The 15,334-nt window shown below is 40.2% G+C and overlaps 1 long non-coding RNA gene across 1 annotated transcript in view; it reads left to right on the top strand.

Annotated features, from left to right (window-relative positions):
• The window catches only part of LOC108392290 (uncharacterized), a 201,460-nt gene that overhangs the window by 114,070 nt on the left and 72,056 nt on the right, over positions 1–15,334 (top strand). The window lies entirely within an intron of this gene.

Below are 15,334 nucleotides of genomic sequence, written 5' to 3'. Positions count from 1 at the left end.
TCCCTCCATTGTATGTTTCATTTCAGATATTGTATTTTTCAAAATTTCTATCTATTTGTTGAAGTCCTCCCTGAGATCTTGAATATTTTTCTGTAGCTCCATGAGCATGTGTATGACTTTAATCTTTAAATATTTATCAAGAAGATTAGTGCTTTCAGTTTCACTTAGCCTTCTTTCTGGCATTTTTTTTTCAAAAATTTTTTGGACCAAATTCCTCTGTGTCTTCATTTTCTTTTTTTAGTGTTTCCTATGGGATAGTAGATGTGTAGGAGGCACCCTCTAGTGCCCAGAAGGTTAGTTTACTGTGTGGAACCCCAGCTCTTTGCATGCCATGGGTCTGCCATACTCCTGGTGTTCTGATTTCAGGTAGGTTGTGTGAGCCATCAGCTGATCATGGGAGCAGGGAGACTACTCTCTGGAGCTGCTGTCCAATCTGGCACAGTGGTGGGGGTGCAGGTGAGCATGATCAGTGCCTGCTAGGAGGAAAGAACTCCCAGTGCTGGGCTATGGGGCTGGATCTGCCCTGTCAAGCCTGCTAAGATGGTGGGACACTAGTGAACAGGACTTGCACCTGCCAGGAGGAAAGAGCTCCCAGTGCTGGGATGTGCAAGCACTGGCTTCCAGCTGGAGCTGCCCTGCCCCACTGGCTGCAGTGGTGGGGGCACTGCAAATGAACAGCACCAGCACCTGCTGGGAGGAAAGAGCTCCCAGTGCTGGTTCTTGCATGCAGTTCCCTGGCTGGCCCAAAATAGGGCTGGGAAGGCTGAGGGTTCTCTCCTTGAGTACCTGTCAGCCAGAGGCTGTGTTGTCAGTGAGGGGGATGGAGCATCTGAAGCTCCTGAGAGCTCCCAACTTGTTGGGCTGCAGGCAGGCTGGGGAGTATTGTCCACCTGACCTTTCTCCTAAGCAGAGAGCACTGTGCAATCCCTGCCCCTCTGGAGCCTTCTCAGTGCTGGGAAGTCTTTCAAACTTCCCCCTCTGCTTTCTTTCTCAGGGGAGCTGGTAGAGCATACCTGTTCTCCCCAGGTGGCTGGGATCTCAGCCTTCCTGAGTGTTCCACCCATCTCTGTTGTCCAGCCCCATCACCAGGCCACTGTGCAAGTGGGCTCATGTTTCCAGAGAAGATCTCCAGGGCAAGGTGTTCAGGGTCCTGGGCTTCTACTCCATCCTCACTCCATTCCTCTTCCTCCTGCCTGTGGCCCAGGGTAAGGGGAGGGCTTGGATCCTGCCAATCACAGCTTTGTCACTTGACCCTTTTCTATAGGGTCTTCTCTTCTTCTCCAAATGTAGGTGGTCAATTCCAAAGTCTTCAGGTTGATTTCAGGCCTAGTTGTATTTGCTTTATTTTCATGTTCTATGTGATTTTGGTGGCGTGGGAGGTTTTGCCTTGCCTTCTTACACTGCCACCTTTTTTTTTGCAGTGTGCCCTATGTTTATTTAAAGTCTATCTGGCTGCTCGGTCTATTACTGTGAGTGGTGTGTTAAGGTCTCCTAAAATGGTTGATTTGTATTCTATTTTCCCCTTTAATTCTGTTAGTGTGTGTTTTATGTATTTAGGTGCTCTTATGTTGGGTGCATAGATATTTATAATGGTATATCCTCTTGTTGGACTGACCCCTTTATCATTATGTAATGTCCTTCTTTGTCTCTTGTTACTTTCTTTTCTTTGAAGTCTATTTTGTCTGATAAGTACTGCAACTCCTGCTTTTTTCTTCCTATTATTTAAATGAAATATCTTTTTCCATCCCTTCCCTTTCAGTCTGTGTATGTCATTGGGTCTGAAATGAGTCTCCTAAAGGCAGCATATAGATGGGTCTTGTTTCTTTGTCTGTTGTGCCACTCTGTGTCTTTTAATTGGTGCATTCAGTCCATTTACCTTTAAGCTGATTAGTGATAAATATGTACTTATTGCAATTTATTAATTGTTTTATGACTTTTTTATATCTCCTCTCTGTTCCTTTCTTCCTCTCTTATACTCTTCTCTTGTTTTTGATGGTTTTCTTTGTGTTGTGATTGGACTTTTCTTTTTAAATTTTTTGTGCCTCTATAATACAGTTTAGGTTTGTGGCTACCATAAGGTTCAAGGATAGTTTCCTGACTATGTAACAGTCTGTATTAAGTAATTAAGTTGATGATTGCTCTATATCAAATGCAATATAAAAATACTTCTTTTTCCCCCTTCTCCACACTTTATTTATTAGATGTTGTAATCTGCAGTTTTTGTGTATGCCTTGACTGATTTTGTGTATAGTTGGTTTTTTTCATACATGCTTGATAAGTAATTGGTCTACTACCTTCATTGTGGGTTTATTTTCACTGTTGAAAATTATTTAGCCTTAAGAACATTGCCATCTGCAGAAGTCCCTTTAACATATTCTGTAATGCTGGTTTAGTGGTTATAAGTGCCTCCAGCTTTCCTTTATCTGGAACATGTTTAATCTGTCCTTCAAATTTGAATGATAATCTTGCTGGGTAGAGGATTCCTGGTTGATGGTCCTTTTGATTCAGTTCATTAAATGTTTCATGCCACCTCCTTCTGGCCTGAAAAGTTTCTGCTGAGGAAATCTGCTGATAGCCTGATGGAGTTTCTCTTACATGTGATCTTTTTGTCTCTCTGGCTGCTTTCAATACCCTCTCCTTATCCTTAATTTTTATTGTTTTAATTATTCTATGTCTTGGTGCTGCCTTCTTGGCATTCCTTTTTTTGGGAGCTCTCTGCTCTTCTAGGACCTGGGTGTCTTTTTCCTTCCCCAGATTGGGGACGTTTACAGCAATTATTTCTTCAAAAAGACTTTCTCTCTCCTTTTCTCTCTCTTCTCCTTCTATTACCCCTATTATGAAAATATTATTTCATTTGGAGTTGTTACACAGCTGTCTTAGCATCCTCTTGTTTCTACAGATTCTTCTGTTCCTCAGCTTCATTGTTTTGTTGTTCTCTAATTTCCATCTCATTGATTGTCTCCTCTATTTGCAGAAATCTATTATTCATTTCCTCCATTGTATATATCATTTCAGTTACTGTATTCTTCAACTCTGAGTGGCTCTTTTTCAACGGTTCTATCTCTTTGTTGAAGTCCTTCCTGAGATAATCAATACTTTCCCACAGACCAGTGAGTACATTTATGACTTTTACTTTGAAATCTTTGTCAAGAAAATTGTTGATGTCCATTTCATTTAGCTCTCTTTCTGGTGTCTTATCTTATAGTTTTGTATGGAATATATTCTCTGCCTCCTCTTTTTGTTAGGATTTCTGTGTTTCTTCCTTTGCATTAGATGGATTTGATATGCTTCCTGGTCTAGAGAGTAATGGCTTTATGAAGAAGGTGTCCTTTGGTGCTCAAAAGCTCAAGACTCTCTAGTCATCACTGCCTGGTTCTACTTGGCAATGGAGTCCAAGTTGCTGTTGGTGGGCAATGAGTGGGGTCTCCTTTCTGTCTGTCTTTTGGCAGTGGCCTATCTAAGTCCACCCTGGGTGGCAGCTTGCCTCAGCTGGATCTTTATGTGCTGAACAGTGGGGCTTCTTCCAGGATCATTGTGGGTGAGGCCACCCTCTGCTTGCCCTGCAGCAATGGCAGCACTCCTGAGTTTAATGGTATGGGTTGGGTGGGTGCAGGTATCCTGTGGCAGGGCACAACAATGCTGGGCTGGATCTTCTGCAAGGAGGAAAGAGAGCTTGAAGCTGACTTTTGTAGGCACTTACCCAGTTGGGCTGAGAGAGAGCCTAGAAAGCTGAAAAAGCCTCCATTTGCTTGCCAGACAGCAAAGTCTCTTCCTACTTGTCAGACAGAAAAGTCTGACGCTGCTAGTCCAAATGGGTTGGGCAGGCAGGTGGATGTGCAGGGAGACATTTGGGGGCTGAGCTACCTGCAAGCGGATGGAGCGTTTGGGGCTCCTGCAGATGCCTGACTAATTGGGCTGAGGGAGGGCTGGGGAGGCATTGTTCATCTGCCCTTTCTCCTGCAAATAGAGCACCATCCAACCATTGCCCACCTGGCACCCTTCCCACTGCTGTTAAATCATTTAAACTGCTGCCCCTGTGTTGGGTCTCAGCAGGACTGATGGAGTGTCCCTGTCTTCCACAGGGGGCAGGAGTGTCAGCCTCCCAGAGTGCTCCAACTGTCCCTGATGTCGAGCCCTGTTAATCAACAAAGGTCAATACAGTGTGGACTCATGTTCTCTGAGCAGGTCTCCAGGGCCAGGTATGCAGATTTCCTGAGCACATACTGCCTCCCCACTCCATTCTTCTTCCTCCTACTTGTTGCCTGGGATGGGAGAAGGGCTGGGGTCCTGATTGTTTATGGTTCTGCCACTTTACCCTTCTCTGTGTGATCCTCTCTTCTTTACCAGGTGTAGGTGGTCTGTTCTGCAGTCCTCAGTTCATTTTCAGGGTTAGTTGTATTTGCTGTAGTTGCTTTCTTGGTGTGTGTGTGAGAAGGTTTCTGCCTTGCCTTCCTATTCCATCTTTTTTCACCCTCCCTCATTTCACTTCTTGATGTGTGCACATTCTACCAACACCCCTCACCCCCCAAAAAAACCTTTTTTTTTACTCGTGAGTAAGGAAGGTCTGAAAGGAAGAGGAACTATGGGTATATTGGCCTATCATTTTTTTCCTTATATGCCATCAGTTTTGGAGTATGTGGTCAGTTAATACAGGTAAATAACCCAAGTAAAAAAGGATGTGATAAAGATCTTTGGTAGTTTGTGTTCCTTAGAATGCCATTGCTGTCTTTCTGCATTTGAAGCAAGACTCTTGAGGCTGTCAGAGTCTCTGTTACTTGGTCATGGATATAACAATAATAATATTTGAAGAAATATCTGGGCACTGTGGCACAGCCAAGTTGATACATAAGATGAACCATCACAGTATCCAAGAACATAGATAATAAGGTAAGTGAAAGAGTCTGTGTCTGTGTCCATGCAGCTTAATAACTTTGAGTCAAGGTTAAATCCCATTTCATGGTGGCACTGGATCCAGGTATGGCAGGAGTATGAGTGTGTAAGCTGAGAAAGCGTCCGTCTGCCTGTGTGTGTGTGTATGTGTGTGAATGAGGGAGAATGTGGGGGAATGTGATGTAGAGGACATATTTCTTTTCTCTTATAGACAATGTGCTGTTGGTCTGCATTGTTTCTTTACCCTCTTCTTTCTAGAGTCTGGGAAATTCCTTAGGCAATGTTTGGGAATCTTTAAGGAACAGTGATTAAGACTTGAGACTGTGAACTCTGGATTTTAATTCTGGATTTGCTACTTACTAACCCATGACTATAGACAATGACTTACTTTCCCTTGCATTGGTGTCCTCAACTGTAAGATGGAGATAATGATAGAATCTACCTCATAAGCCTATTGTGGGGATTAAATGAATTAAATCACATAAAATGTTGGAATGATGTGTGGCAATTAATAGTGGCTTGGTGTTATGTTGTTTTTCACAGGGCAGGAACTCAAATGCTGCAAGTCTCTTTTTGAATTGTTTACATGTTTCCTGAGGTTTGGAAGCAGGAGAGAAAAATGAATATCATTACAGCTTGTGTTTCAGTGGAATAATAGCCATCAACAGATGGCATTGGAGAAAGAACAATGATCAAAGCAGAGGACATGCTCTTCCAAATGCTGGGACAGATTCCTCCCTTACATTTCATGAATAAATCACTTTAGAAGTTTGGGCCCTGGGTTTAGTGAGGCTGGGTGGCAGCAGCTCTGTGGGGTCAGCGGGGGTTCATTGGATCTTGAAGAGTACATTGAAGCTGAGAAGTTTCCTTAATGGAGATGGAAGTAGCTGGTAGGACCCATTTGGGTCTCCTGATGTCTTCTCTTGCTCATAGCTCTGCTTCAAGCCTAGTGCTGGTATCTCTGAGGTTGGCAACTTTCTTCTTTGCCAAGCTGACCCTTGTATGAGAAGGGACATCCTTCCGGTTGGGTTGCATTTTATGTGGCATTTGCTGATATGGAGTTTGGCCTTAGAGGAATAATGTAGGAAGCAGATGTGTGCATGTGCATGGGCACACACATGCACATGGGGTGATAGAGTGTTTGTAAGGACAGGAGGATGAAATGATATTTACCTGCCCAAAAGAACATCCAGGGAATCAAATATCCTGCTGCTCCCCAGTCCTTACCCATTTCTCTTTCCTTTATGTGAAGTTCACGAGCAAATCATCCTCTGAAAGTTCAGGAAACTTAGGTCATGGACTGCTATTCCCAATCTTTGTGACCTTTAAAATAGAGCACAGGTCCTGCTGGGCACTTAGGCTGTTTGTAGAATGAGTTCAGTTATTACAGTATAATTATTTTACCAGATGGAAAGAACTCTTGGACTCTCTCAGGGCCTAAAGGCAGTTGATAATGTTTTTTTGCTATGGTAGATTATCTGTGGTCACCCTTGCTGTGCTTCCTCATTCCCAGCTGTCTGCTTCCCTAGAGAAAGGGCTGGCAATGAGTTTGCTAGGTGGGGACAGAGGTGCAAGGTGTGTGTGAGTGGAGGTCGTGGTTCTGGGCAGGTGTGGGGTAACTTTTCAGAGCTTACAGAATATGACCTTGAATGACATTTCAAATGTTGTCTTTTCTCCTTTTTCTGTTTTTGAGGAACAGAAACTAATGGTGTAATCTCATTGTATAAATTTAAGAGCATATGGAGAAGGGAGAACTGGAGAAGATGGGGGTTAGTTTTCAGCTTTCACTTTGGAACTTGGGGTGGGGAGTGTGGGTGAGCATGGCAGCCCACATCCTCACACTCCTTCCTAGAGGTGAGGTGGGCATCCCCAGAGCTGCGGAGGGTGAGGTGACCTGCCTCCCTGGCCGACCCTGCCTGGGGGGGCCTTGCGGTGCAGCATGCTCTGAGTGTTCTGCCACTTTGGCTCCGTGGGGGGAGAGTTGAGAATGGACCTCAGCTCTGACTCATGTCAGCTGGGCAGCCCAGGTGACACTTGGCAGCCAGCTTGTGTCATTTGCATTTTCATAGCCAAAGGGCTGCTCACAAGATGTTCTTTGCTGATATTTAAATTGCTGGATTCCAAAGCATCCCCAGGACTCTCCTGGCCCCTCCTCTTCCATATGGTCATTGTGGCCAACTTTACATTTGTTAATTATGAAGAGGGCATTATTGGGACTTTGATGTCCATGGAAGTTATAGTAATAACAATATCAAGGGCAGTTCTTTCTCTGCCTCCTTCTTTCCCTCCTTTCTTCTCTTCCTTTCTCCTTCTATCCATTCTTTCACCCTTTTTTCAAGCTTTTGAAATATGTCAATTCCTGGAAGTAAGACAATGCTCAAAGCCTTGGGCCAGGCATTGCCATTCTGTTTCTAGATGCAGAAGGAGGTGTCCAGGAGGGACAAGCTTTTCATGTCAAAGTAATGCAGTTGTCAGAGACATCCTGCATATTAGTGTACTGCTGCTGCTGTGACATATCACCACAAATTTAGTGGTTTAAAATAACACCCATTTATGGTCTTACAGTTCTGTCGGTTACAAATCTGGATACAGGATGACGCAGCAGGTCCTCTGCTTAGATTTTCACAGGTATTGGCAGTGCTATGCTCCTTTCTGGATGCTCTGGGAATGCATATGTTTCTAAGCACATTCAAGGTGTTGGCTGAATTCAGTTCCTTGTGGTTGTTGGACTGAGGTCCCTGTTTTTTTTCTTTGGTGGCTGTCAGCCAGGGGCTGGTCTTTTGCTCTCAAAGGCTGCCCACTTTCCATCTCATGCTTTCTATGTGTCCCTTCATGCTTTGAAGCTCTCTGACTTCTTTTCTGCAGCATCTCACCAATTTACAGCCAGAACAAGTTCTCTACTTTTATGATTACACTGGGCCAACCTGGATATACCAGGGTAATCTCCCTATTTTAAAGTCACTGATTAATCACCTTAATTCCACCTTCAAAGTCCCTTTGTGAATAGTATAGCACATCCACAGGTTCCAGAGATTAGGTCATGGACATATTGAGAGGGTATTATTTGGCCTACCACACTCTATAAATAATTCACTGATAGTCTTTGCCACCCAAAGGTGAAAAACTGTTGCAACCTTTGTCAGGGGAACCTTTCTAGTATTTCCACTAAGTGCTGGACAGGGCTGAATAGAGAAAGTAAAGGATCTAAAGCAAGAAGCAGAGGTGGACATAAGACACTTCCATTGTAAAAGAAAGCAAAATCCTCTTCTGAAGCTTGGAACTTCTGAAATGGATAGGCTTGTGGAGATCAGCATCTTCCTCCTCCCTCAAGATGGAGGCCCAGGGAAGTGACATACCTTGGACAAGATCAGTAGCCACACCAGAGCCAAAGAGTTCTGAAAACAACTGTTACAAAGTTTGACAGAGGCTTTTCAGAACATTGACATGTCTCTCAGATCTTTGGCCTTTTTGCATTTAACCTGTGAAGGTTGGGGGCTCAATCAGATTGCACAGCCTTGAAGTCATAAGTGTCCCTGGTTTTCTTGGCTCTAGAAAATCAAATCAGTGACATTATGTCTTGGGACATGTATGAACATGAATGTGGCCTCTCTGCAGCCTGAAGATGGTTGGTCGTGATGGAACAAGACACGCTCCATCGTATTCTCACAATTACCATTTCTCTGTAGCTGTCGTGGGTGCCTTGGTGGACAGATCCCTGCACCCTCTTTGGCGTAGCCATGATCGCCCAGGTTGATGAGAAGATACATAGCTGTGGGCTGGTCTGACACCTCTGGGGAAGAATACCAGGAAAGGGATTCCTCCTTTACTTACTCTTCTCTGAGAGAAGCCAGGCGTCCACAGCTGGTGGCTCTGTTTCAGATCTGCAGGTGGCGAGCAGGTTCCATAGGGAGATGGGCTCTTTGCTCAGGGGCTTCATTCTCTTGTTTCCTCTGCTCACCCTGAGCTCCTCTTTATCAGAGTCTGAAAATATCCAGCTCCTGGGGTTCACATAAGGCAGAGCAAAGTGCTCTCTGGCTAAGAATATATCCACCCTCTTCCTTGGGTGATGTGCCTGGGAGGTGAGGAAATTGACTCGCTGCATCTCTGACTCTATGAAAAGACAAATATATGAAAAGAACTACTGGATTAATGGCAGGGGGAAAATTGGTATTTTTAGTACATAAGGGTAGAGTTAGCTGCTGTAAAGTCCTAGAGGATGGGAGTTTTTATTTTAAAAAAGAGCTCTTTGTCTTAAATGTTTTAGACATATTTAGCAGTAGGAGCTTTCAAATGGCAAGTAAGGCACAGAAACAGGGAAAGACTTTGCAGTGGGAAAATGCCCTGTGATGATCTTATTAACAGCAGAGCAGACTGGCTGAGGATTTGTCTGTGAAGCCCAGGCACCGCTGGTTTTCTCACAAACCACAAACTCCATTTGATTCCTAGGATGCATCTCTGTTGGTACAAGTGAAATGCTGGGTCGCCAGTCCAGCACCATGGCTGCCTGGGTGAAAGAAGTACTGAAACTTGGGGATGCCCAGTGAGCTGTGGGGATGTGGCGGCCCATGAGAACATCCCAGGATCTTCCATGGGCGTCTCCAGCCACCCTGCCCTTAGGAGGAGGTGTGTTTTTCCCTGAAGCTAATTCACCAGTATCGTGCTGGACATGGTGACTATGGGTTTGAGATTTCTGTAGATGGAACTGCTGCTACTGTTCCTTTCAGAAAGATCCCAGGGTTTCCTCCTGCTGTTACCTGGAGACAGAGGTCTCGAGAGAACATGGGAGAGGTGTTCACAGAATGGTTAGTGTCTGTCATTGATGGCATAGTCAAGGGCCGTAACTGGATCATTTGCTCATACGGAGCAGGATATCCAATAGCCATTCTTCTCCCTTCTTCCTTGCTGCAATAAATGGTCTGCTATTGAAGGCGTGGAAGATTTGTTCTCAGGTAACGTACATCGTGATTGGGATCACTGGCTTTGGAGCCAGATTGCTAAAATTGAATCTTGGCTCCACCATTTACTAACTGTGACCTTATTCGACTTCTCTATGCCTCAATTTCTTCACCTGTAAAATAGGTATAATGATATGACCTTCCTAACAGGTGGCTTTGAAAATAAATGAGCCAATGCTTGTAAAATGCTTATGACAGTACCTGGCACATATGAAGTGCTCACTAAATATTAGGGGTTATTGTTATTAATGTTATTATGTCCCAGTCTGTTCTGAAGCTTGGGTATGGACATATTAGACATTACTGGCCAATTGGACTTAGGAAATCTACCAGGGACTTCTGGGCAATGCGCAGGACGTTATAGACATTGTTCATTTGGCTGCTTGTGGTCAGATCTCTGTGTGATACCTGAAATTGCAGCAGCAGTCCCAGTCTTGGGACAGTCTGACTTAGGTTATTTTGTATCAGGGATAAAAAATGGTCTCATTGTTTAAGCCTTCTAACACTTACAGTCAAAAACATCCTACTTGATGTACCTCGAAATGGCACAGAGGGCCTTGCTAGAGTTATAGTGCATTTAAGCCATGTATGGAATTAAATGTACTTGATAGTATTGTTAGGATGGTTCTTTGCTTTAAATTATTTAAAAATATTTTTAAAAGTAACCAACTCCCATGGTAAAAGCATCAAAAAGTGTGAGAAAGCTTACAGTGAAAAATCTTCCCTATTGATCATTCATGTTCCCAGTTCCCAGACCTCAGTGGCCAGATAACCACTGTTTTTAGTCTCTTATTTACTCTTCCAGAGATTTTGAAAATAAATAAATATATTTGAAAAAACTGAAACGTATTTTGGAAAAAACAGCAAATATATTGTTTTCTCTCTTGTAATATAAATGTTCACACACTTATACACATCATTCAGCATCTTGTTCTTTTCAATTAGTATGTCTTAGAGAGTTTTCCATATCAATACGCAAAGAGCTTTTGTATCTGTTTTTACAGTTACAGATGCTTCATTAAACCTACTTAGCCAGTGCCCCCACTGCTGAGCACCCAGGTTCTCTCCTTTCACTGTTGTCTGCATGCTGCAATACATCTACTCTGCGCATGCCATTTTGTGGATACGCAAATATAGCTGTAGGGTCAATTGCCCAGAGTGGAGTTGCTGGGTCTAAGAGCACATTCAGTTGGAATTTTGAGAGCTGTTGATCAATTGTCCTCCATCTGGGCTGTACAAATGTATTCTCCCACCGGCAAGGTACGACAGTGCCTGTTCCCGCAGCCTTGGCAACAGAACGTATTATCAAATTTGGGATTTTTGCCAGAAAAATGATATCTCAGGGAAGCTTCAATTTGCATGTGTCTTACCATGAATGAAACTGAGCATTTAAAAATATATTTAAGAATAATTTGCATACTCTTTGAATTGTGTGTTTATGACATTTGTTTACTTTTCTAATATGTTATTGGCCTTTTTCTTATCAATCTCAGAGCTTTTTATATAGTAGGAAGATTTTTTCCATGTCTATGATGAGCTATAATTATGTTTCCCAGTTTGTCAGTTGTTTTTTTTTTTAATTGTGGGGTTCACTTTGTCGCAGAGATTAAATTTTGTTTTGTGTGTTGTTGAATTTGTGGATATTTTCATATGGTTTCTGGATTCTGGGTCATAGTTTAAAAGCCTTCCACATCTGAGATTATGAAAAATCATTTGTTACTTTATTGATTTATTTTTTATTTTTGAAGGTTTGATCCATTTGGCACATATCATGGAACACAGAACGATGCACGAGTCCAATGTTAATATTTCCCAGACAGCTACCTCGTTGCCCCACTATTATTCAGTAGTTCAGTTTTCCTCACTGATTTGTTATTTGTATTCTTTTTCTGGACTTTACTTTCTGTTCTATGGGTTCATCTGTAAGTGTGTACTCTGTTGCTTTAATTACTGGACCTCAGAGAATATTTCAAATGTTTCTTCCCTTTCTTTGATCTCTTTATCAGAGTCTCCCTTCCAAGTCTTGTTTGCTTATTTTCCAATATGAACTTTAGAATTCCTTTATCTAGCTGAAAAGAAAGTTATTTATAGGTTTATTGAGATCATACTAAATTTAAAGATTAGAATAGGAAAATCAGCATACTCTTGATACAAGGAAGGATAATGACCGTGAGTCATCTTGTCCACAAATATTGTATGCTTTCCCATTTGTTTACGTGTTTTGCTATGTCCTTTTGGAATGTATTAAATAAATATTTTTCAGTATATGTCTTATACATTTATTGTTGAACTTATTCCTAAGAAATTTATCTTTTTTGTTGTGGTTTTTACTAATGTAAATAGAAACTTTCCCTCTATTAAAGTCTCCTAGCTTCCGTTGACTTCTTTATATTAGTTTTGTGCCCCACAATATTAGTGACTTTTCTTACTGTTTTCTGTAGTCTCTAAAAAAATAGATTTCCTCAGGTTTTCCAAGAAAACAATATCACCTGCAAATAAGGTTAGTTTTGTCTCTGCTTCTCAGTTTTATGCCTTAAATTCTTCTCATATTTGTATTTTATTGGTGAGAGCACCAGTAAAAATTGACAAAAACAAAAGAATTCACAATCATAATGGGCAATTTTAGCACGTCTTTCTCAGTGACTGATAGAACAATTATTAAGCAGTATGATTGACATGTATGGAACCTGGTACCCAACAATTCTGGAATGCACATTCTTTTCAAGTGTATGTGAAACATTTACCAAAATTGATTATATGCTGAGCAATAAATTATGTCTCAATAAACCTCAAAAGATTGATATAATATTAAATATGTTCTTTGACCACAGTGAAACTTAGTTAGAAACCAATAACAAAAAAGGTAACTACAAAAATCCCCAGATGTTTGGAGATTAAGCAGTGCACTTTTAGATAACCCATGGGTCAAAGATGAAATCAGCAATGGAAATAAAATATTTTTACCTGAATGGTAATTAAAATATGATGTACTGAAACATGTGATGCAGTTAAAGTATGCATAGGGAGAATTTTATGGCATTAAATGTATGTATTTGGAAGGAAGACAGGTTGAAAAATCAGTCATCTCAATCCATCTTAATACATAGGAAAATAGAGCAAATTAAACCCAAGGCATACAGAAGAAAGAATATATAAAAGTTCAGAGTAGGAATTAATTATACAGGAAAAAAATGTATGAGTATCAATAAAATCAAAAGTTAGTTCCATTAAAAAAGACTGATAAAATTGATAAACCCTTAGCAAGACCAATCACAAAAAGATAAAGCACACTGTAGTATATCAGAAATGAAAAGAACAAAGCTACAAATATTACAGACATTCAGAAAATAATAAAAGGACATAATGAACTACTTTATGCCAATGAATTTGACAACTTAGTTGAAACTGATAAATTCCTAGAAAAAAACCAACTTGCCAAAAGTGACACAGAAGAAATAAAATATCTGAATAATTCTGTAGCTCTAAAAGAAACTAAACCCATAAAGGAAGACTTTCCATAAAGGATACTTTAGATCCAGATGGCTTTATTAGAAAAGTTCTAAATTACTTTAAAAGAAAAAAATTAACACTACTCTTACATTAATTCTTCTAGAGAATAGAAAAACTTTCTAACTCATTTTAATATGACAAAACTTATTTTAATATGACAAAACCTGAAAAAACAAAAAATAAACATTACAAAGCAGTCTCTTTCATGAACAGAAATGCAAAATTTCTAAACAAAATATTAGCAAATTAAATTCTGTGATGTATTAAAAGGGTATTGCATTGTGACTATACTTCTATTGATGTGATATTCATTTGGCATTCAAAAATCAATCAGTATAATTCATAACAAAACAAAATAGAGAAAAATTGTTCAATTACCTCAGTAGGAATAGAAATATAATCTGATATAATTCAACATATATCAATAATAATAATAATAATTGTAATTTCTTAGAAAATTGAGAATGAAAGAAAGTATTTTTAACCAGACAAAAGGTATGTACAAATAACCTATAGCAAACATCACATTTAATGATGAAATATTGAACATTGTCCTTCAGGAATTGGAAGTGAGACAAGTATGCTTGCTACTGTTAGTTTTATTCAACATTGTATTGGAAGTTCTAGACAGTGCAATAGGTAACAATTTTTTAAAAAGGGTAAATGGATTGTAATTATCATTATTTACAGATGACATAATTGTGTATATAGAAACACAAAAGAATCTACAAACTATTGGTACCAATAACTGACTTTGGTGACTGGCTAAGGCTCAATATGTAAAAATAAAATATATCTCTCTATTCTAGGAAGAAAGAGGTAGAAAATTAATTCTAAAAATTATCATTTGTAGTAACATCAAAACATATCAAATACCTCATAATCTAATAAAAAATGTGTGAGACCTCCATGATAAAAACTCAAAACATTGTTGAGAAAAGTTAATTAAAGCCTAATTAAATGGAGGCTTTGACTATGTTTATGGACCAAATAACTCATTTTAATTAAGGTGTCTATTCTTTGCTAATTGATCTATAAATTTAGTGTAATCCCATTCAGTATTTTAGCAGCTGCTCTGGTGGCATTGACAAGTGGGCTTTCCAGTTATAAGGAACTGCAAAGGGCCAAGAATGACCAATACAACCTTGAAGAAGAAAGTCGGAGGACTTATGAGAATGAATATTAAGTTTTATTTTAAAGTTTCAGAAATTAAAAAAGCAATGTATTAGTGCAATGATAACCAACCCCCTTAAGAAAAAGCAAATAGAATAGAATCAAGTTAAGAAATTGACCCATATGTATACAGACACTTGATTTGTGACAAAGGTGGGATTCTAGAGCACTAGAAAAAAAGACTGTGTTTTGAATAAAGCGTGTTGGGCCAACTAGATACCCATTTGGGAAACAATAAATCCTAAATCCAGGTGGATTGTAGATTAAATATGATAAGGAAAACAATAATTTTCTGGAAGATCACATCTGAGAGTATCCCCTTGATCTTGGGAAGACAAGATAAACCACACAAAAAAAGCAGAAAACAAAGGTTCATAAATTGGACTACATTAGCATTAGGATCTTCTGTCAATCAAAAGACTATTGAAAGTTGGAAAGACAAGTCACAGAATGGGAGAAGATACTTGCAGTACATATAGCAAAGGGACCATTTGCAGAATATAAAAAGATGTCCTCAGATGACTAAGAAAAAGACAATCTAATAAAAAAAATGGGCAAAAGAAACTTTGCAAAAGAGGTTATTCCATTTCCAGCAAACTTAAGAAAAGCTGCTCTGTCATTTTAGTGGCCAGGGAAGTTTAAATCAAAAACCACAACAAAATACCCCTACACACCTGCTAGGGTGACTAACCCTAAAAAGACTGACACTACCAACTGTTGTCAAGGGTGTGGAAGCACTGAAACTCTCATACTGGTGTGGATGCAAACTGATACAACCACTTTGGAAAGTTTGGTAACTTCTAATA

Source organism: Manis javanica, chromosome 1 (assembly GCF_040802235.1).
Source record: "Manis javanica isolate MJ-LG chromosome 1, MJ_LKY, whole genome shotgun sequence".
NCBI lineage: Eukaryota > Metazoa > Chordata > Mammalia > Pholidota > Manidae > Manis > Manis javanica.
Note: the sequence above shows the minus strand (reverse complement) of the source record. Positions and strands in the feature narration are given on the sequence as shown.